The sequence below is a fragment of the Trichosurus vulpecula genome, chromosome 1 (genome assembly GCF_011100635.1).
Source record: "Trichosurus vulpecula isolate mTriVul1 chromosome 1, mTriVul1.pri, whole genome shotgun sequence".
In the NCBI taxonomy this organism is placed as follows: Eukaryota; Metazoa; Chordata; class Mammalia; order Diprotodontia; family Phalangeridae; genus Trichosurus; species Trichosurus vulpecula.
This window is the reverse complement of record NC_050573.1, coordinates 400,985,829-401,009,943: the sequence shown is the minus strand read 5'-3', so window position 1 is coordinate 401,009,943 and position 24,115 is coordinate 400,985,829. Positions and strand designations below refer to the sequence as shown.

The 24,115-nt window shown below is 40.0% G+C and overlaps 1 pseudogene; it reads right to left on the bottom strand.

The window, feature by feature from the left end:
- Positions 1-3,558: 3,558 nt before the first annotated feature.
- Positions 3,559-23,426, bottom strand: LOC118839048 (annotated as a pseudogene).
- Positions 23,427-24,115: the final 689 nt, after the last annotated feature.

Here is a 24,115-nt window from a genome sequence, read left to right as displayed (position 1 = left end):
ATTAGCCTGTCAACATGTTGCTTGCTAGCTCGACTTACTCATACTAAAATCCTTTTAATTCTCTTTGTCCTAAGTCTTGCCTTCTTAATCAGGGTGAAAGCCCAAATGAAGAATTTTCCTTTCAACACTTAAAGTTACTGATCTTTTCCCATTTGAGCCAATAACAGACATGAGGACAGAGCAGCTAGAACAGGAGTGGGGAACCTGCAGCCTTGAGGCTACATGTGGCCTTCTAGGTCCCTTTTACTGAATCCAAACTTTACATAACAAATCTCCTTAATAAATAGATTTGTTCTGTAAAACTTGGACCTAGTCAAAAGGCTGCACCCAAGGACCTAGAAGTCCACATGTGGCTTCGAGGCCACAGGTTCCCCATCCTTGAGATAGACTCTTCTCCTTCAGCAGGTTAATAAACAGAAATGATAGCAGTAATGAAGCAAAAGTAATGATATTTTCAGGTAGAGCCAGTTATTGGGACTCACCAAGAGTCCTATGATTGTCTACAGTATATGTTGAGATCCTCTGTACATTTGAATTGGAGCAGTGGACGGGCAGCAAAGTTTGCTACTTTACTTCATGAGTGACTCAGTTACCTCCTCCAGCCCTCACAACTTCTTGTAACTTACTAGATTCCTCCAGCAAGATGAGAAGTAGCAATGGAAAGAAATGGGGACTGGACTCAAAATAAACAAATGGAGAAGTGGCTTGTTATGAGAAGGAAGTGGAGACTCCTATATACATACATATACACATATGTACATATGCACATATATTTACACACATATACTTACAATACAAATGTGTGCATATACATATACACTCACACAATCACATATATGTATGCATATAAAATATGTGAGTATTTTAACATTTATCTTGTTATGATACTAATTAAATAACTTTTGTTTGGAAACATAAATTAATCTAGTCAGTTTGGTTTAAAAAGAAAAGAACTTGGGTGGGGTGCAGCTATGACATTTAGTTTATGCTGACCCAAGTTTGCCAGAACAGGGATGATTAAGAGAGGGTCTCAGACTACATTTTGGGGGAGGATCATCTAGCACTGGAAGGGACCCCAGACATTATCTAGTCTAACACTCTCACTTTACAGATGAAGAAACTGAGCCCTAGAGGAGTTAAGTAACTGGTCAAAGTCATGCAGAGCTGGAATTTATTCCCAGGTTGCTCTGATTATAAATCTTGCACTTCTTCCACAATACCATGTAAAATAGAGCTCTGGGCAATGAGACCCCAGCCTTTACAAGCATATATAATATACTTAGCCTGATGCAACCCTCAGTGTGAACCCTGTATTATGTGCAGGTATCAGAGGCAACTGATGGTAGTGTGGATAGAGCGCTGATCTTGGAATCAGGAAGACTTGAGTTCAGAACTGGCCTCAGATACTCAGTTGCTGCATAAGTCACTTAACTTCTGTTTGCCTCAGTTTCTTCAAGTGTAAAATGGGGATAATAGTAGCACCTAGTTGCAGGGTTAACATGAGGATAATGAGATAATATTTGTAAAAAAAAAAAAAAAAAAAGGAAAGCTCACCACAGTACTTGGAACACAATAGCACTATATAAATGCTTATTCCCTTCCTCCCTACCCCTTCCCCTTTGTTCTGGTCTGCTTATTGCCTTGTGAGTATAGGCTTTTCAATTCATTTCTGAGTCAAAACTGAGCAAAAGGTCCCAGCAACTGGACCTCATACTCTTTTCTGACTGACAGTATTTGAGTGGGGAGGCAAGGCCTACTGTAAGCCTCAAAGTAGGAAGAGAGGGCTACTCTCTGCACCAAGGTCAACATGAAGCCATGAACACATGCTTTTTTGGCTACCATAATCACTTCCTGCATCTCACATTCCCATAGTGACACCCAAGTGAAGAGCAAGACAAGGTGACTATGGTTGAATTTGGGAATGTAAGCCGCAGTACTGATGGATTCTTCCTGCAGATGTCTGACTTGGTGCTCAACTTGGTCTAAGCTACTTCAGGTCCTGCAGGCCTGTACCTGTACCAGGTAACTCTCCATTCTTCTTCAGCAGCTCTGTTTGGTTTTGGCCCCACACTGGGTACCCTCTAATGGCCTCCTCTACCCTTGCTTTTCAGCTTCCTTTTGTGTGTTGCCTTCCCCCGTTAGACTGTAAGATCCTTGAGAGGATTTAAATTTTTAATTTAAAATTAACTTTTTATTTAATTTTTAATTTTAATTTTTAAATTTAGTTTGATTTATTTAAATTTAATTTAAATTTATAATTTAAAAACTTAGCAAAGTGTCTGGCACATAGTAGGTGATTAATAAATGTTTACCAAACTGCATTGCCTGGGGCATTGAGAGGTTTAATGTTTTGCAAACAGTTTGTCAACTAATATGTCAGTGGTAGGACTTGAATCCAGAGTGTCATACCTTTGGGGTTAGATCTTTAACCATTATGCCATGCTGCCTCTCAAGTCACATCATGTTTGGTCTCAACAGGGCAATCCAGTGGGTTGGAACCGAGAGTGTTACTGTGAGTTGTTGTAAACCCCAACCTGGAAAGATTCTTGTATATTGGGACCTTGTTACACACCCTTCAGAAGTACTCTATATTTATATACAATCTAAATTGCATACAACATGTGCATCAGGGTCAGAAAAAGTCCCAGCATGCCTCAGTCAAATGTCGTGTAATACATGGTATTTTGCCTAAAGAGAGGGAAGTACGATTCCAGACACAAATTCAAAGAACGTTAGAGCTGGAAGGGATCAATGTGTACCACCATCCCAACAACCAGAAACTTTATACATGGACAAACTGAAGTGAGAGCAGCAAGGTAATGTAGAAAAAGCACTAGTTCTGAAGTCAGAGGATCTATGTTCAAACCCACACTCTGAAACTTCAGATTTGTGGGCATTTTATGAAGCTGCTTAAGCTCCCTAGTCTTCAATTTTGTCATGTGAAGAATGAGAGGATTGGAGTACATGGTCTCTGAGGTCACCTCTAGTGCTAGACTTAAGATCCTATGAATCCCAAAGAGGTTAAATGACTGGTCCAAAGTCATACAGATAGTAAGTGGCAAAGCTGGGAGTCAAACCCAGCCTCCTGCCTCCCAATTCCATAGTCATTCCATACCACCACACAGGTATCAGGACCATCCACATTTTTACATGTCCAAATTGTGCTTGGGCATAATTGGATCCATAAATGAGGTTTATTCTATTTCATGCTAAAATCATTAGCCAAAGAGAAGTGGAAGTAGGAAGGAATGCAACAGATGTGACATGTTGGTGGCAGGGGCAAGAGCAAGTGTAGCTACTGCATTGGGTATGTGCTTGTGTTTCTAGCAAAGAGTTTCTAGCAAGGAAAAGCCACCATTAGCAGCCTGTGATTTTAGACCAGACCCTATCCTTCTGCAGACACAGGGTATGTGTTTAAGTAGGAGAGCAAAGGACATGTGAAGGAATCGCCAATAAAGCCCAGTTAGTGCAGCCACAGTGGTCTGGGGTTACTGAGCTGACTTTCCTTGTGTACCAGTCTGTATACACATCCTATAATGCTCATGTATGTTCCCATGATCACATCTTGTCTATACACTTCTGCATTGTAGGCATCTCAAAGGTTTGGGAACCATGAATATCACAAGAGGGTCGGCTGATGACAAGTTGAATGTCCACAGACACAGCTGGCTGCTGGCTGCTGGCTGCCTGATACATCCTTCCAAGGCCAATTTCCTTTCCTCTCTGGGCATACCAGCAGCAGAGGCCAGTGCCTTTGTCAATCTGACGTTACCACAAAGAAGATAATTTTTATCCTGAGGCTGTTTCGAATAAACACTTATCGACACTTCATATTTCTTTACTTGCAATGATAGCTAGAAGTGATGGGAGAAATATTTGTACTGCTGCTTTGTTTGAGCTAGGATTCAGGATAAACTCAGCTTAGAGTACGAGTCTGCTCTGCTCTCCAATACCAAAGAATTTGACAGACAGAACAGAAGACTGGGTATTTTAAAACAATACAGTGAAAGTATAGACACAGTACATGTACTTTGCCCAGCCACCAGTCACTGGCTTTGCTTGCTTTATAACTAAAATCCGCAGTAACATAATGAAACCATACTTTAATGTCTTTCAGCCAATCACCTGAGAAGCAAATGATGTAGCCAATGGCAGTCCAAACTAGCACTCAAGCCTGATTGTTCCCCTGAGCATCAGTCTGCTTACTGCTTATCGTCCTATTTATAGTATTCCACTGGAACTAACCCCTCCACCCTCCCCACCCCCGTGATGTTTTTTCGCCCAAAATCATGCTTTTGCACAACCGTTTAATGGTGTTAGGCAGGATGTGCCTGTGTACTAATAGAAACAGAGCCAAACTTTCCAGATTTTCCTAATTACTCTCACCACTTTTTTTCTTACACACCCATCTTAAAAGGCAATTAAGAAATGACATTTTGATCCATTATTCAGGACTCTTGGATCAGAAGGGAAAACATGTTAGGGGACATCAGGCCAACATGTGGGTGATAAAGGCCCGTTTTTCTATTGTTCTTACGCCCTCCATCTTCCTCTATCAGTCTCTGTTACCCTGAGAGGGATACAAATTTACTGTTCGGGCCAAAGAGCATGTATAGAAATCATCACCTCTATGGAGTCAATAGCAGCGGATAGCTAGGTAACCCTGCCAGGGAGAGTTTTCCCAAAGAGGCTTTGAGATTGTTTCTCACACTGACTTTTCTTATGTTCTAAGTCATTGGATTGGGCAGCTAGGGAGCACAGTGGATAGAGCACTGGGCTTGGAGTCAGGAAGACCTAAGTTCAAATCTGGACTCAGACAATTACTAGCTATGTGACCCTGGGCAAGTCGTTTAACCCTGTTTGCCTCCATTTCCTCATCGGTAAAGTGAGCTGGAGAAGGAAATGGCAAACCACTCCAGTATCTCTGCCAAGAAAACCCCAAATGGGATCATGAAGTATAGCCCTTTCTGAGCATTGCAAAGATTTTCCTCACCATATCCCTCTGAAGCAAGTGTGATGAGACTGAGAAATTATGGATGAAATGTTAGACTTTCCCATGTTCATACAAAGGCAGTAAGAGTCAACCAATAAAAATCAAAGGCAGGATGTGAACCCAAGTTTCTGGACTCCAAAATCCACACAACTAAACATGACTGAACAAGCCATTAGATGCCATTGACTGTTGTGGCAGGTAAAGGATGAAATGACTGAGGAAAATGAAAGTTAGATCTTCCAAGCATATTGATTTATTAAGCAATGCATGCCAATTGTCTAACAATAATTAATCAAATAAAGCCAATTAATGAAAAGAAAACAATACAACATTAGATAATCTGATTGGATGAGAGATTAGGGACTTTCCAAGTTGGGAGGGGGAGAATGAACAAGTGTGATTCCTTGAATTCAGAAAAGGTGTCCCACTCCCCAAGTATCTATGAATAAAGAAACATGGAAATGCTATGGGGCCAGTTTTCAGATAAGATATATGGGTTGCTTGAGATACACAATTATAAGAAAACTCCTTGTATCCGTTTTTGAATCAGAGTTTCTGGTCAAGATCACCTAGATCCTTGGTTAAGGGTCTCTGAGCAGCAGGGAGAGGTGGTCTAGTTTGTAGGGCTAGGTTCAAAAGATGCATTAAGGTTTTCTCCCAATTCCCTCAATTGAAGAAAGTTTTCTCACAAGACAGAAATTGGACTAGACCCATAATTGAATAGAATCTGAGCTAGCTCCAGAACTGAGTCACAAGATGGAGTCAGTATTGGTCACTCAATTCCCACAATTAACCACTTGCTGTCCTAATTCCTTCAGTTGGGAATTATCCCTCATTTACCACATTCACTGTATTAAAGAGAAACAGATTCTCCTGGAAAACTGCATGTAAAACAGATTTTTATCAATGAAATCATCTTCTAAATGCATCAAGGGAGCTTGTTGTAAGGGAACCCTCACAAGGGAATAATCCTCTTGTAAACTATTTACATGGGTCTTGTAAATCTGCCTTTCACAAGTCAGGATTGTTTAAATCCATAGATCTGCCTAAGACCTTTTATAAATAATCCTCTTGTGGGAAATGTTTCAATGCCGATAGTATTGACCACTCATTCAAACTCAGTTCTCTCCTGACTATTTGATGATATGCTGTTGTTCACACTAGTAAATGAGCATTTATTAAACACCAACTATATGTCAGGCCTTATTCCATATGCTGGGCATATGGTTAAAAAACAAAGAAAAGGCTAAAATAGTCCCTGTCCCCAAACTGGAGGAGACAAACATGCAAATAATTATGTAAGTACAAGGTATATATAGTGTAAATAGAAGGTAATCTCAGAGAGAAGGCATTAGGAAAGGCCTCTTATAGAAGATAGAACTGTAGCAGAGACTTAGAGAGAGCCAGGAAGCAGAAGTGAGTAAACACTCCAAGTATAGGCGACAGCCAGGGAAAAGGCATAGAATTAGAAGATGGATCAGCAAGGCCAGTGACATGGAATCCAAAAGTGGAGGAGAATTAAATATAAGGACACCAGGAAGGTAGGAAAGGGTTTTAAAAACCAGACAGAAGATTTATATGTACAGTATGCATATAGCTATTTCCTGTGTAAATCTTGAGTTAATTTCTGGAAGAAATGTGGAAACTACTTACCACGTCTTTCCCTGTGGTAAAGACCCTCTGGCCGTGGAGCTCACCACAAAAGTCATTGATGTTTCACAATTGACTAGACAGGTTTTAGGACTGGCAGATATATCAGAAATGACCAGTCAGAAGCCCAGCCTCAAACTTGAATTTTTACTTATTTAAAATGAGTTGTTTTAAAAAATTTATTTGAAATGAACGTTACTCATTCATTGACTATCTTGAATCAATTCAACCTTGATCATGAAAGACAGTCATGTACCTACCTACTAGGCAGCCATTCATGTGGTCTAAGTTGAAGCACTCCTAAAGATCTGTGCCAAACCATGTCTCTCTACTACTGGAACATGGAAAGAGCTAGTACATTTTGTCAAGCTGGCAGACTCTTACCTTCCATTTTTAGATCAATGTAGTCCATTTGCACCAGAAGCCCCAGGATAATATCCTTAAAGACCTTAAGCTAAGCAAGGTATCTATCTTACTGTCCAGGAAGAGTAATATTAGCTAGCTCACTTTTTTCTCATATGGCAGAGGAACTTGCTTCAGTTAGTGGATGGGACACAAGAAGGGTAAATTTTGATAAGAGATAAGAACTATTCCATCCCCTCATCTTCTGGCTCAGCCCTTTAGGACTTTGGCAAATAAGAGTACATCAAAAAATAGGCAAATGGCACAAAAAAAGGAATAGATGAGTGCCATAGACTCATACGCACTTTACAATGTTGCCCAGCATGGCTTTGAGGGCTGCTAAATTAATCTCAAGTAGTGAGTCTGGTCAGGAGTCCTTCATTGTTCATGACTCAGTGTTTTCAACTTGGAAAATTCATATATGGGAATGTTAAAAGGTTATTTACTTCCTTCGACTTGAATCCAGAATCCATAAGTATTATTTTAAAATACTACATGGCAGAACAAAACAAAACATTTTTTTCAATATTTTTAGGAGATTCTGAAGCTGTTTTTTTAGGTGGGATATTTTTGGTGGGGGAGACAGAAGTATGGAGGTTAGAAAAAGGGAAAGGTGGGACACCATAGTGGGTAGAATAACTGAATTTGGGTGTTGAAAGAGGACTCAGTGGCCATCAGGTCTCACTATACCCCAAAGGAATCTCCACTATAACCTACTTGAAAAGTGGCCATCCAGCTTCTACTTGAAGATCTCCAATGAAGAGGAACACTCTTCCATACCTCTCCAGAAAGCCTCTTCTACTTTGGGGATGGTCCAATTGTTAGGAAGCTTTTCCTGACATTAAGCCCAAATTTTCCTCTTTGTAATTTCCACCCATTGGTCCTGGTTCTGCTTTCTAAGTGACAAACAGAACAGGTCTAATCCCTCTTCCATGAGACCTATTCAAACACTTGAAATTAAACAAAGCTATCTTGTCCCTACTGGGTCTACTCTTCTCCAGGCTAAGCTAAGAATGTTCTTCATGTGGGAATGACTCAAAGAGCTTCATCATCCTGGTTGCCCTAGTTTTGCATACTAAATGGTGGCTCCCAGTATGTTCTGATCACATCCAGGTACATAATCCTGGATACTATGACTTTTTTGAGGGGGGAAGGCAGGGCAATTGGGGTTAAATGGCTTGCCCAAGGTCACACAGCTAGTAAGTGTGTCAAGTGTCTGAGGCCGGATTTGAACTCAGGTTCTCCTGACTCCAGGGCCGGTGCTCTATTCACTGCGCCAACTAGCTGCCTCCTATGACTTTCTTAATGCAGTCAAAGGTATTGCTAGTTTTTATGACATCCCACTCACTGTTGGTTCTTATTAAGCTTTCTATCTACTAAAACCTCTAGTCTTGATTTAAACTGATTCCTATTTAACCATGCTTTCTTCATCTTGTTCTTGAAAAGATGATTCTGAGTCAAGTATAAGACTTAAAATTAATCACTACCGAAATTCTTTTTTTTGGGTTCAGCCCCATGCTCTACCTTTCAATATCTTTTTGGATCCTGATTCTGTCATCTAATGTGTTAGCTGTCCCTTCCTGTTTGATGTCATTTGTAGATTTGATAAGCAAACCACCTTGAAAAGCACAATGTGCTTTTTTTTAATTTTAACCAAGTCATAGATAAAGATGTAATGCAGCCCAGGACCAAGCATAGATAGCTGGGACACTCCTCTGGGGATATCCTGCCAGGTATGGTCTATAATGTACTGGATTTAAAGTCAAGGGAGGCTTAGTTCCAAGTCCTGCCTCTGACACCTACTAGTTATATGACCACAGGCAAGTAGCTTTCTTTCTGAGCCCCACTTTCTTTATCTGTAAGATAGGCAAAATCATACCTGTAGCTCCCACCTCCTGCTGTTATTGTGAGGATCAAATGAGATATTTTATGTAAAGAATTGTAAAAATGTTGGGGATTGTCATTAATGTCTCTACAAAAGGACATACTGCTTCATGTTTCTTTCCTGTCTCATTTTCACAAACTAAGGGAAAAAGCTCCTTCCAGCTTAGCTTCAACAGCTTAGTCGCCCAAACCCACATTGTGCAGAAGACATTTGTATGCCCATCAGGGAATCCAAACATCTGCCTGACTTTTCAGTTTATAGATTTCTGTTTGTCCTTCATTCTCGAAGAGGACCAATGGCATCAGAGGGTGATGTCCTGACTTACAAATGAATTGAATTTAGTGGGGCAGAGCTATACAAGGTTATCAGTCTCCCTTTATCCTCCAGAGTCATCTGAGTCCAGTGGCAAGACATAGCTCAGGATGACCGGGGATGACCTCAGATGCAGTGGAAGATCCTGGCCTTTTTAAGCTAAGTTCTTTCCCAGATCTCAGTTTGTCTGAAGCAATACCCATTCAGTAGTTAAATTCTAGGTAAGAATTGAGGTAAAAGATGCCCTACTTTGCCTTCACAAAAGAATCAATCAGGGTGGGAAAGACTCTCAGAGCTTCTGGCCAGAGCAGAAACAGATTGCTATTTACTCTGGGCCATCAAAACCAAAACAATGAGCAAGTTAGACTTGGGCTGGGGCCTATTAATTGTCAATCAGTGAGAGCCAGAGTGATTTGGATTTAAAGGCATAATCATAAAGTATGGGCCAAAGACTACAACTTTTGAAAGCTATTAAAAAATCTTTATAGCTGCTCACGCAGGCAGAGCCATAACCTCGGTGACTGTCATTTGATGAAAATAAGGATAGTGACCATGATATCAATGAGGATATATCCATTATTAAAATGGTATCAGCATGTTGAGTATTATTTTTAAATTATGTATGTCTAAGGTCTACACTTATTCAAATACTCAAGGATTTTACCATGAGGATAAGCCCTCCACTGATACAAATCAAATCTCCATGCCTAAGTGTCTGGTCTTTATGTGAAAAAATAAATCACTACCAAATGGTCAACTCTCTGACAATTGACAGAGACAATTGTCAAGCCTTGACAATTGAATGAGGCCAGCCCTCAGGTGACAGACAGAGTGTGCATAAAGGGCTACCATATTAGAAACTTTTTGTAGCTTTGTAGGATCGATGAGTGCTTGATCTCTGTAAGCTTAACCTCTGGAAACTAAGTGCCACCTCCATGACAAAATCAAGCATGTGGGTAAGACTTCAGTGGAAGAAACTGTACCCAGGACAAACAAAATCTTCACTTGAAGCACTCTATGTCAAAATCTATGCAAAGTCTATACAAATCTGGGCCTTAGCTTCCTCATCTCCAAAAGGAAAGGACTGGACTAGTCAATGGGTCAGTCAACTAGCATTTATTAAGGGTTTATGTGCCAGGAATTGTGCTAAGCACTGACTATACAAAGATAAGCACAAGATTGTCCTTGACCTTAAGGAATTCACAATCTAACTGAGGGGATAATATGCAAACTGCATTGTTTGTCTTTAGTTCCAAAGAGGACCAGTCAAGGGGGATGTCTTGTTGTGAACTGGATTTAAATGAGGCAGAGTTGCACAAAGTCATCAGCCTCACTCTCTCTACCAGAGTCATCAAAGTCCAGTGGCAAGACAAAAATCAGGATGACTGTGAGGGCCTGGGATGTAGTGGATGACCTTGGTTGGCATCTTTGATGTCTGACCAAGCTCTAAGTACACCACAGTACCTGCTTCACCTGTCTTTATGGCCTTTGGAATAAATTGTTCTCATTTGGCCATTCTGCCTGGGGAAGTCTTCGCGTTTGAGGTTGCTGTTTGTCCTTCAATCTTGAAAAGGACCATGACATCAGGGAGGTGATGCTGTGACATGCAAGTGAATTGGATTTAAGTGAGGGAGGGCTGTGCAAAGTCACCAGCCTCACTTTCTCCTCCGGAGCCATCTAGGTCCAATGGCCAGATATATTTCAGGACAACAAGAGATGGTCCAGGATGCAATGGGGGACCTTGGCCTTTTCAAAGTAAGGTCTTTAACAGGCCTCAGTTTGACTGAGGCAGCACCTATTAAGAGATCATTCTCTGCCTCATTTCTTATTAAGCCTTAATCACTAAATGGGTGACTGAGACATGTTTGGGGTAGACATCCCCCTAATTCACTGACAGGTTTGAGGCCTGTCGGTTACCCTCAACCTTGTTTAGCCAGTCTGCTAAGATGATTTTATCAGAGTGTAGATGCTATACGTGCTACATACAGCTTCTTGGAGCCATGGGACAATAGACACGATAAATTGGGGGTAGTCTCAGAAGGAAGGTACTAAAGGAAGACTGGGAAAGGCTTCTTATAGAAGATGGGAGCATTAGCTGAGATTTGAAGGAAGGTGAGGAAGACAGGAGGTGGAAATAAGAAGAGAGAAAGTTACCAGAATGGGAGGTAGCCAGTGTAAACATTGGGAGTCAGGAGATGGGGCATCTCCTCCAAAGAATGACAAGAAGGCCTTCCGGCCCTAACATGGTACACTTTATTCCCTCTTTTTTTCCAACAGTGAAGTGTTCATTCATCTCCAGCCTCTGGTTCCCTCCACAGATATCTAACTCTTCTTTGTGGTGACTGACTGGAATGTTAGGAGTGGCACTTACATACTATCCAGAAGGTGTCAGACTTGTATCTCTGAATGTTGAAACCCAAGGTCTCCCTTGCCTCAAAGAAAACTCTCGACTTATTTTAGAGGCGTTTCATCAGACTGACTGGTGGATAGATAATCTGAAAACTGAAAATGAAGCAGAAAGTTTCTTTCAAAGTAGAAAATAAAAGTTTCCAAGAAACAAATCATGTACAGGCTAAGTAAGTCTATTAGTAAAGACATTCTGAAACAGAGAATGATCTGAACTAAAGAGTTTTCCCCTCTCTTTTCAGTCTAAATATGGCATTTGCTTTTGACAAAAAGAATTGAGAGAAGCACTCTGGCATGGTGGAAGTTGGGATAAATTGGGAGGTAAAGGACATGGCTCTGATATTGGTACCCATGTGACTTTACCTATCTGAGCCAATTTCTCACCTACAAAATGAGGGATTCAGACTAGAGGACCTCCAAAGTCCCAGATCAAAGTAAACGATCCTATGGTTTCATTTTAATTTTTCTGAAAACATGCCACAGAAGGCTCAGGTTTGAAGGTGACAATTCAACTTCTGAAAAGCAGAAGATTATATGAGAGAAGCCACATCGTGAATCTAGCCTGTGTGTAGGGCTTCCTGGACACTGAGTAGGGATTAGCATAACATTCATTATTTCTTCGATCTGAGTTGTACCTTAAGAAATCTCTGTGGTAGACTTCTAGCTATACTGCAAAGAGCACAGCTCTGATGTGCTTGCCATGTAGCCTGAATGCCAAACAGATTTTGACCTAAAAGACTATTTTATGGAGAACTCAAACAAGTCAAACATTCATATGGAGGTCAGACTAAGCAGTAAAAGTACACTCCTCTCAAGGTCTGTCTGAAGAACTTTGTTATCAATTGTGAGACATGGGAGACAGTGGCACAAGACTGCCCAGTATAGTGTGCTGGCATCAAAGAAGGCACTATGAGCAAAGCAGGATTGCAATAGCACAAAGAAAATATGAGATGCACAAATCTGAAGGCATCTCCACTCCAAATGTTCAAAAGAACTATCTGTGCCCAACCTGCAGTAGAGCTCATATTGGTCTGATCAGCCACAGTCAAACACACTGTACCTTGACCCCAACATCATGACATCATTGGTCCTCTTCAAGTATGAAGGATGAACAACAACAACCTTAAGAATTCTGAGAAATCTTGACAAAGCAATAGTTTCATGAAAACCCAATTTAATGAGCAAAGGATATCGCTAGAGAAGTAATACTTCTTGTATTGTACTGAATGTCTTTTCAAAACATCTAATATTATGATTTTCAAACTAATTTGAGCATAGGACACTTTGGGATTCAAAATATGTTATTGGAAATTATAAATGTTGGTATGCAGGGGATCAATATTCCTATAATATAAGAGAATTTGGGATATTTTGAAGCAAAATAGATGAAGCAAAATGTTCATAGAGGAAAAAATGTCACACATGCTAAGTGCTTGTATCATATATGCAATTTCATATTTAGCATCACAGAGGGAAAAATACAATTAGTACAATTAGCATTTTCTCATGGAAACCCTTATTCGCATCATGGTTTCTTGAAATGCAGTTTGGGTAACATTTTTCTACTGGATGTAGGCTACTTAGCATGATAGGAAGTAACTTTTCGTGTGCAGGTGAACTTCACTTTACAAAATAGGTGTATTTTGGAACGGTAGTGTAAATTAAATTTTTGTAAATGAAATTTAGTCCCTTCCCCCCCCATTTATGTATTACAAATTTTGACATCCAATTAGTGACTGTTTCTGACATTTAACCTTAAGTTTACTTGATTCACTCTTTCCTGCCAAAGGGGTTAATAATCTATAAACACATACAAGTACACTGGAAATAGAGGTGAGTAGGAAAAAAGCTACTATTTTTGAAAGCCTTTTTATTTAAAATATCTATTGTAAGAAAACAGATTAGAGAAAATATTTAAAGTGAATATTTCAAATAAAGCCCTGACATCCCAAAATTTTAAGAATAGATAGATAGATAGATAGATATAGGCATAGATATATAGATATAGATATGGAAATGACAACAAAGTATGATACTATATATGAATGTTGTTCAGTCATTTCAGTCATGTCCAACTCTTCATGGCCCCATTTAGGGTTTCCTTGGCAGAGATATTAGAGTGCTTTGTCATCTCCTTCCTCAGCTCATTTTACAGATGAGAAAATGGAAGCAAACAGCGTTCAATGACTTGCCCAGGGTCACACAGCTTACTAGCTGTGTATCTGAGGCCAGATTTGAACACAGGTCTTCCTGACTCCAAGCTTGGCACTCTATCCACTGTGCCACCTACCTGCCCATATGTGAATGTAATGAAATATTATTGTGCCTCAATAATTACTCAACAAAATCCATTGGTTCCCTATTATATCCAAGATCAAATATAGAATCCTCTATTTGCCATTTAAAGCTCTTTACAATCTGGCCCCTTCCTGCCTTTCCAGTCTATTCACACTTTACTCTTCTACATAAACCCAGCTACATTGTTCTCCTTGTTCCTCACACATCCCCCCTAACTGTACCTTTACACCGGTGGTCCTTAATTTCTGTGGCTTCCCTCAAGACTCAGCTCAAATCCCACCTGTTGCAAAAGGTCTTTGCCCATACCTCCAGCTAGTAATACCTCTCTCCAGGAGATCATCTTTATCTTTTCAGTATATGTCTGGTATATACCTGATTATTCACATGTTATCTCCCCTACTCAAATTAGAATTAGGGCAATGATTGCTTTTTGCCTTTCTTTGTATTGTTCAGTTCTTAGCACAGTGCCTGACACATGCAAACATTTAATAAATAAATACTCATTGACTGGTTGGTTGATTGGAATGACAAACAAAGAATTCAAGGAAACTTAGGAAGACTATATGAACTGATACTGAGTGAATTAAATAGAACTAGGAGAACAATATTTTAATGACCACAGTAACATAATGAAAAACATGAAAAAGTTACAGAATTATGGTCCAATGCAATGACTAGCTGTGATTCAGAGGACTGACTGATGGTGAAGCATACTTCCCTCCTCTTGGTAGATAATGAAGCATACACTTATGACATGGTCAATGGGCTAGTTTGTTTTTAACTATATCTCTTTGTTATAAGGGAGGATTCTGTTGGGGGCATGATGCTGAAAAATAACACTAATGCAAAAAACAAAACACATTTATAGAAAAGAAAATTCCCCATTGATCTCAGAAGTAGTCCACCATGGGAAAACTTCCTTACTAAGGCTTCTCTTGCCTTTTCTTTTGATATTTCATTTCACATACATTCATTTTTGGCCATCCCCATGCCTGGAATTCTCTCCATCCTCGTCTCTCCCTCCTGCCTTCCCTGGCTTCCATCAAGTTCCAGATGAAGTCCCACTTTCTTCAAGAAGCCATTCTCAAGCCCCCTTAATTCTGGTGCCCTCCTTCTTTTGATCTATCCAATTTATCCTGTATATATCTTGTTTGTATATAACTTTTTGCATGCTCTCTCTACCCCTTGAGAATAGGGTTTGTTGTGCCTCTCTTTGTATCCCTCATGCTTAGCACAGTGTCTGGAATATAATATATGCTTAATAAATGTCTGCTGACTGTCTGAGTCCATGATTTAGTCCATTTGAAATTGGGGAATGGATAACCCCAAGGCCTTAGTAATTTTGACATCCCCTCCCCTATTAGGACAGAAACTTAGGAGATTGGCCACCAAAATCAAATCTCCAAATTATCCAAAATCTTTTCCCCATAAAACCCACTGTATTCTTGCTACCCCTTGGAGGAAGAAGGAGGGGGAGGGGGAAAGCAAAGAGACTTTAGGAAGTAGCACAGAGGCCTGGGCTAGATAATGATAAAGGAAAAATGCCACCTCTCTGAGCCCAAGTGCCAGGATCAACAACAGATGGTTATGAAGTCCACACCTGCTCCCCACCCGCCAAGAAAATTCACCGAGGAGAACCCTGTTTAGTCAGTAAATCTAGGCTGCAAGCAGGCCAGAGGAGACAGGGATAGATAAATGATGAGAGAGGCATCCCCTTCACTAGGGATTACAATGACAAAATCCCCCATTTGTCTATCATTGTTCTTTCCTGCTTCTTAAGGTCTAGATGAGAATTGGTGTACCTGCACTAGGCCAGGCTCACAGCTTGGTATCTGAGATCAGGGCACTGTGATGGATAGCCCCAATGCTTGTTTTCTTGACTTAAGTTTAGGATAATAAGAGGAAATACTTTTTTAGGGGATTCTCTGTCCCAAGATATGGTACTGGAAGGAAAGGGTTTGGAACCATTTATGAATGACAGAGCCATCCCTTGCTCTTCAGAGAAGCTAGAATATACCTAGCTAGGTGGCACAATGGATAAAGCACCGGGCCTGGAGTTAAGAAGACTCATCTTCTTGAGTCCAAATCTGGCCTCAGACATTTACTAGCTGTGAGACCCTGGGCAAGTCACTTAACCCGATTTGCCTCAGTTTCCTCATCTGTAAAATGAGCTGGAAAAGGGAACAGCAGACCGCTCCAGTATCTTTGCCAAGAATACCCCAAATATAAAGGGTCAGACACAACTGAAATGACTGAACAACAACAACAGTAAATTATAGTCATCCATCATTCCTAAGAGAAGCTGAAACATATCTAACCTTCAAGGTTAACAACAGGAAAGAAGAGCCACATCTCCTATGACATGTCCCTCATGGCCTCTGTTAGTAACAAAATTATATTGAGTGGGTCATGGAGTCTGACCTAGCATGACAGTATCTGTGGATGACTCCATGCAGTCACTGAAAGCATTGATTGTATAGCACTGATGTATCACTTAATCCCAGGAAGGGCATAGTATGGTATAAGATTACTTTGGATCCTTTTTATGAAACTAGGGAGAAGATTAAAGCCTACCTCATCATCTAACTTTGTTATAGCAAAGTTTTGCTATATACAGCTACAGTTTCTAGAAATGTGGTTTGATATATGAAGGATGTGAATACCCTCAATACCTTCCCATTTTGTCATGTTTATCTATTGAATAATGCTCAAGAAATAGCAGTGCAGAGTCTGGGAAGATGTTCCTAAGCATAATTGTTCTAATGAGAGTAGGTAGGGTGAGTACCAATAGCACAAGAGAATTTAACACTTCTCTGCAATAGTCCCCAACGCCTGTTATAAGGACAAGGACAGAGCAGATAGAAAACCAGTTGGGCAGTTAAAGTTGGGCAATCAACCTCCAGACAGGATAATCACCAGGCAAACTAACTATTCACACAGGAAAAATCAGGTCAATAAAGAATTTCTGTAATCTAGACTATAGTATGAAGTTAGCTACTCAATAACATAAAGTTGGTCCATCAATATGTATGTCTTGGACAGTCACTAAGAAGGGCCAGCAAACTGAGCCTAGAACTAAATAGAAGAGTAGGCTAGATTGACTTTGGGAAATTGCATAATGCTTTCATTGACCCTTGAGCTTCCCTCCAAAACAAAGGGCCATATTTAAAAACATCGGTATTCTTCTGCTGATAGTATGTGGTTACAAGTCATGCAGTTGTGGTCACAGTCTCTGAAGAATTAAGGTTGCCTAAAGGTAAACTGAGAGACACATGGTTAGCTTATTGTAATGTACAACCAATGAGAAATGGCCCAAGAGAAGTAATGTGAAGGACATCATAAGATAGATGCATGAAGGAAGTAAGCTAATACTGCAATGAAAATTATGGATGATCAATGGAGAGCCCTCACTCTCCATCAGTATCCATGTAATGACATGTGCTCTAGAGAAAGCAGATTGGGTGGAGTCCCCCTGTGGTGGAATTATGGGAAGATATGGACAAAAGTTTCATAGGATGAGAAGGCTAGGATGGGTTGTGTTATGATCTGTCTGCTCTGTTGGAAAGAGAACCTGCATTGTAAAGTCACAAAGGCAACAAAGTATCTCACCCCATTTATATTATATATATATATACATATGTGTGTGTGTGTATAATACATGTGTATATTTTATATGTGTACATACACGCTGAGGGGGGAGGGGAGAGAGAGAGAAAGAGAGAGAGAGAAGAAGAAGAAGAAGAAGAAGAAGAAGAAGAAGAAGAAGAAGAAGAAGAAGAAGAAGAAGAAGAAGAAGAAGAAGAAGAAGAAGAAGAAGGAGAAGGAGAAGGAGAATGAGGAAGAGGAGGAGGAAGAGGAGGAGGAGGAGGAAGAGGAGGAGGAGGAGGAAGGGGAGAGGAAAGAGGGAAGGAAGGAGGGAAGAGGGAAGGAAGGAGGAAGAAAGGAAGAGGAGTGACAGCATGGTATAGTAGGAATCCAGCCTTCTCAAAGCCAAGGAGACCTGGGTTCAAGTCTTGCCTCTGACATCCTGGCCATGTGACCCTACACAAGCTAAACTCTCTAACTCACAGAGGAGCTGGCCTGCATCAGTATGGGGTGTTTCTTCAGTTGGGAGCTCTCAATACCGTTGGTTACTATTATATATACATTTATAATATTACATAATATATGACATATACAATATTATATATTATGTTATGTATAATACTATATCACATTCTATAATGATTGCATATTATACAATATATCTCACACATTATATAATATATAATATTATATGATATATCTTACATATGGCTGTGCAACAGTGGACAAAAAGATAGTTATATCTGCCATTCCAAGCCTCTAAACTTTTCCACTGACATGGTAAGTTATAGCTCAGTGAACTGCCATCTTTGGGTGTTGATCCCCTACCAGACATCTCCAGAACTCCGGGCAGAAGGAGACTGGGCAAAGAATGTGTTCTGAGAGAGCCTCCATATTGTGAGATCTGCAAAGGGAAAACATAGATGACCTTTGAAGCTTTGGGACTACCCAGTCTAGCAGCAAATAGCCCTATTACAAAAACAAAGATATTTACAGGGATTAGGAGGATTGTACAAGCTGCCTAAATTGATTGTAACCAATGTTGCAATGAATGAGAAAGCCCTTTGAAATGGTCCAGAAGAAAATGTGGTGAAACTATTGCCCACAGAGCAACAAAGCCACAAAAACACTTCTAGATGTTCCCAAAGGATTAAGACAGTTGACTCACTGAGGCATCCAAGGCTTTCCTGCTCCTCTTATCTGGCCCTCTACCAATTTTTTTTGCAACTGAAATGGGAGATAAAAGGGTACCAACCACACTGGCTCCAAAGAATCCCAGCAGACTGGTATGGCAAAGTAACAGGGAAGCAGACTCCAGGTCTATGTAAAGTAAGTACTTCCTAATAAGTGGAAATGCCTGGTACTTTAGTGGATAGATACAGTGCAGGAAGACCTCAGCTGAAATATGACCTCAGACACTTACTAGCTGTGTGACCTGGGTGAGTCACTTAATTTCTGTTCACCTCAGTTTCCTCATCTCTAAAACGGGAATAATAATAGCACTACCTCTTAGGATAAAATGAGATAATTGTAAAAGGCTCAGCACAGTGCCTGGCACATGAAAAGTGCTATACAAATGTTAGTAGCAGTAGTAGTAGTAGTAGCAGTTCTTCTTTTTCTTCTTCTACTTCTTATCACAAAAGCTATTCAAGAAAATTCTGGATGATCCCTTATATTGTGGAATCCATACGTACTTCAGGTAGAGGTTAAATGAGATGACCTCTGATTCTTTCCAGCTCTCAGATTCCTAGTTTCTATGACAGTGCTCTTTTGTCTATATGTCATTAATTTCTGTATCAGGGTTTAGAGATTTAAATTTTTACAACCAAACGAGTTGTCACCTAGCTGGTGTCGGTAGGCTGATAAGGCATCTCCTAAGTTCCCAGGGATTCCCAGTGATAAATAGGAAGCCTCTTCTCAGGCCATGGTTTCATCTCATACTTGGATAGATTCACAGTCTCACTTGATGTGGGCTTTCCCTCCAATGAAGCAGATTGCAAGCCATCCTACCACTTATTCTGTGTAATATTTAATTAAGCTTCTGTTTATATAGCACCCACACACACACCTTGCATATAAGGCGACCTCAGGTTCACAATACTGTGTAGGTCCATGTCCACTCAAAGCCATAGAACATGACCCCTACCAAGGATTTTACTTTTTCCTAGACAGCCAGAGAACTCAATTAGTTCCAAGCAAAGCAATGTAATGAAATCGCATTTCAAGAGAAGTAGCAATAGATATCTTTCCTATAAACCTGTTGCACAATTTCTCACAAATATACACAACATTAGTGCAAAAAGTGGACATATTTGGAAAGATACCCAGGGAAAATGAGTAGCTAGGGCGTACATATGAAGAAACACACATATAGGAAACATGCATGACCAGGGCATATGCGAGGAGAGGCAACTTACACCTCCAGCATGAAGTCACCAATTTTTTGGTGTAATATAAACATAAAGATCCTTCCTGGACTGCTTCCTAATGGTCTGTCCAACTGTTATCTATTTGTACCTATTACATAAGTCACCCACCTTTTTTATCCTGCATGTACTTGGGAATTACAAACCCTCACTTAAATTGGGAGACTGGGTCCCCCAGAATATGGCTACTTTGTACTCTTGGGCCTCTGGGATTAACCCTGAGGAATTAGAAGAGTAGCTTTCGTATTATTTGAGTTCACAAACTCCCATAGGTATATTTCCCCCATTCATTATTACTTGATTCCAATGTCAGTCAATTTAATTTGCCTTTTACTATTTATATTATATTTATACTACCATAGTATTTACTATTTGTACCATATTTATACTACTATAGTGTTGACTATAGTGGTATAGTTTGTACAAAACACCACTCCACACACAAAGTCTGTGACATTCTCTTCCACCAGTACTTGCAGAATCCAGAGAAAAGTGGCCTCAAACTCAGAGTGCTTGCATGGCACACAAGCGGCAAAAGGTAACTCACAGCTCCTGGAAGTGCTTTTACAAGAATCCTCAAAATGTCCTCCTTAGGTATTTATTGGGTAGATTTTCTTTTAGGTTTCTTGTAGAACAAGGCTTCTTAAATTTTATGTGTCATGACAGTCTGGTGAAGCTCAGATCCCTTTTCAGAATTATATTTGTTTCCTGCATTCATAATTAAAGGAAATTATGTATTTTAGTTAAAAGTTAGTGAAAATAAAGGTGTAATTTTTTCCCTTTCAATTCACAGACCCTCCGAAATCTACCCGTGGACCCCCAATTAACATGCCTTGAAGATTAAGGCAGATGCATTTCCTCATCACAGCCTGTCTTTGTCTGAAGCACTGCTAGCAGATGCTTCAGGGATGCTTCTAGGATGAGAATGTCCAAAATCTTCTGGCTCTCCAAAATTCACAAAAACCCTTCTTTGGTAAAGACAAAACGGAGAGATGAAGTAGACTGAGGCTGATGACAAATGCTCTCCTCCAAACAATTCCTTCTCAGAGGCTTGGCCATAGGTTTCCACCACTAAGCTGCTTTGAATTCTTGCATCCTGAGTTGGTCTGCTATTATATACAAAAATCCACAGAACGCAACCAAGCTTCCTTGACCCTTCTGATGATACTTTCTGTACAAGGTCACTAAAGTTCATGCAATGGCTTTCCAGGGTATCTAAACTGATCAGGACTTTGTGTACTTAGTCTAAAGTCTGTGAATGACCTCACCCCACCCCCATCCCCTCGCCCCAGGCTTAGCACAGTATTTTGGATATACCACGTACTTAATAAATGCTTGTTGTCTGACTACTATACTACCATATTTGTGTTACCTAGGCTCTGTGACTTTTCCCCACTCCCTACCCCTACCAATATCTAATCAGTTCCCAAGTCTTGTCAATTCTACCTCCCAGTTTCTTTTTTCCTTTCCTTTCCCTTACCTTCCTTTCCTTTTGTTAAAAAGCAGTGACAAAATATAACACATTTTAAGCTATAATGAAGTAGCTTCATGTTTCCATTTATTTACATAAAGCAATTCTGCAAAGCTGATGTTTTCTTTCTATTGAACCTTAATGTGATACTTTTGTCACAAAATAATGCTGGCAGATGAGAATAGGCTTCTGGGAGTGACATCTAGCTGGCTCAGTGTATCAAGCACCGAGCTTGGAGTCAGGAAGACATTAGTTCAAATTTGGCCTTAAATACTTACTTGTTGTGTAAGTCTGGGCAAGTCACATAATCTCAGCCTGCCTCAGTTTCCTCAACTATAAAATGGGGATAATAGTAGCACTTACATTTGACATTGTTATGAGGATCAAATGAGATAGAATTTGTAAAATGCATAGCACAGTGCTGGACATATAGTAAGTGCTTAATAAATGCTAGTACCCAGAACATAAACTGACAAATAGAACATAGATCAGTTGCTTCTGAGCAGTCTTTTGGTGGCTGCCTATCACCCCATAACTTAGGCATGTTAATAATATCTGTAAAGTTCATCTGAAAGTCCTCAGTTGCCCAAAAGAAATGTTTATATGTTTTAGAATGAGGTAGAGTAGAACCAGAAATATACCAAGATTCTATCCTGTTACTCTGCTCTCTGAACTCGCCATAGACAACAAGGCAATTAACTTAAAGGGGCGTAGAAACAAATGCTGAGTAATATTGACATGAGTCTTCTATCAGCATCCACCAATAGCTAAAAGACATTAAAAGAAGACACCAACAAAACATGGTATTTGAAACTCATGAAGGGGACATTAAGAATGAAATCTAATTCCCACAGAGTACCTCCCAGAAGCCCAAAAATATGGAGTGAGATTTAAAAGGATTAAGTTGTAGTAAAGTAACTGAAACTGAAAAATGTAATATAAGAGAATAGAAGATAGTGCTAAGAACACCAATAAATAAAGCCATTGCTTTTGAACAACTTTTTCTTAGAGAAAAAAATCTGATTTGTAATGCTTTTGTTTGTGTACATGTATATATACGCACACATATGTACATATATACATGCATATACATATATTCAATACACATATGAGTATGTATGTATACATATATATACATATATACAAATGTATATATGTATATATGTGTTGTTAACAGACAAAAGAGAAATGCCTGTCATATGTCATATAAAAAGTTTGACACACAAAATCAAAATATATGGAAGAATGTTTTGCAACCATTGTAAGTTATAGCAAAACACAAGAGACAGAGCTGCTGTCATTTTCTCCAAGCTCCATGGAAGTATTAATAAATCAACATTTATAAATCACTTATATGTGACAGGCACTGTGCCAAATGCTAAGGTTCCAAAAATTCAGACAAAGACAGTCCTTGTTCTCAAAGAGCTCACAATCCAATGGAGGAAAGAACGAAAAATCAAGTATACGCAAACAAGCTATATACAAGATAAATTGTAAATAATTAACAAAGGGAAAGCACCAAGCGTAAGAAAGGTTAGGAAAGGGCTCCTGTAGAAGATGGGATCTTAGTTGGAATTCAAAGGCAGGGATGTCAGTAGGTGAAGATGGGGAAGGAGAGCCTTCCAGGCATGAGCAACAGCAAGAGAAAATACCCAGAGCTGAAAGATGAGTGTCTCATTCATGGAAAAGCAAAGAGGTCAATGTCATTGAGTCAAAGAGTATGTGTGGTGCTATAAAGTGTAAGAACACTGGAAACGTAGGAGGGGGCTAGGTTACGAAGAACAGTAGATATCAAACAAAGGAGTTGTTATTTAAACTTGGAGGGAGCCACTGAAGTTGCCTTGCTTCATTATGTGAGTGTCTTGGTAATCATCTCTATACACAACCTTCAGTGTTGCCTGGTGAACCAGACTTTAAATTTCTAGGACTGAAATGTTCACCATGTAATCCCAGTTCCAAAGCCCATTGGTATGGGACTCTCTCCTTAGTGGTGGACATCAGTGCTCTGTGCCTGTATGAGGGGCAAGGTGGAATTGGCAAGAGTGGGAGAGAGAAAAGGTCTTCAATTCTTTGTAAGATCAAGGGTGCTACAGTCACTTTGGGGAAAATGGAAGATGTCAACCCCACTTTGGGTTGCTAAAGGACCCTGGGAAGTCTAGCCGTCTCCATCATGTCCCTATCCCCAGCCTCCTACACTAGAGCCTTTGAAGGACTTCCCTTTGGGTAAGATTTAGGATTCTTTGTCCTGGCTGAGCTGAGTTACCTTGCTCCCAGTGGGACAGCTGCTTCACTCTATACTGTCTGGTATATGTTTTCCTATATATACCTTCTCTGATTTCCATTTTGCTATTGACTTAGATAAATAGGCATCTTTGCTACTGGCTATACGTGTTCATTGTGGAACTGGTATTTGGCTCAGCTCAAACTCTATCAGATGGCCCTCCAGGCCCATTCTGCGTAAGTTCTATTATTATTTCCATGTATGTTCTACACCCTTGCTACATGGACAAACCATTATTAATTGCCAACATGGTTTATTTAATCCTGTACAAAGTGCTGATCTTGGAGTCAGGAATATAGATTTGAATCTCTCCTCAGATACTTACTAGCAATGTGATCCTGGGCAAGTCATATAACCTGTGTCAGCCCCAATTTCTTCATCTGTAGAATAGATGCTATAGCACTGA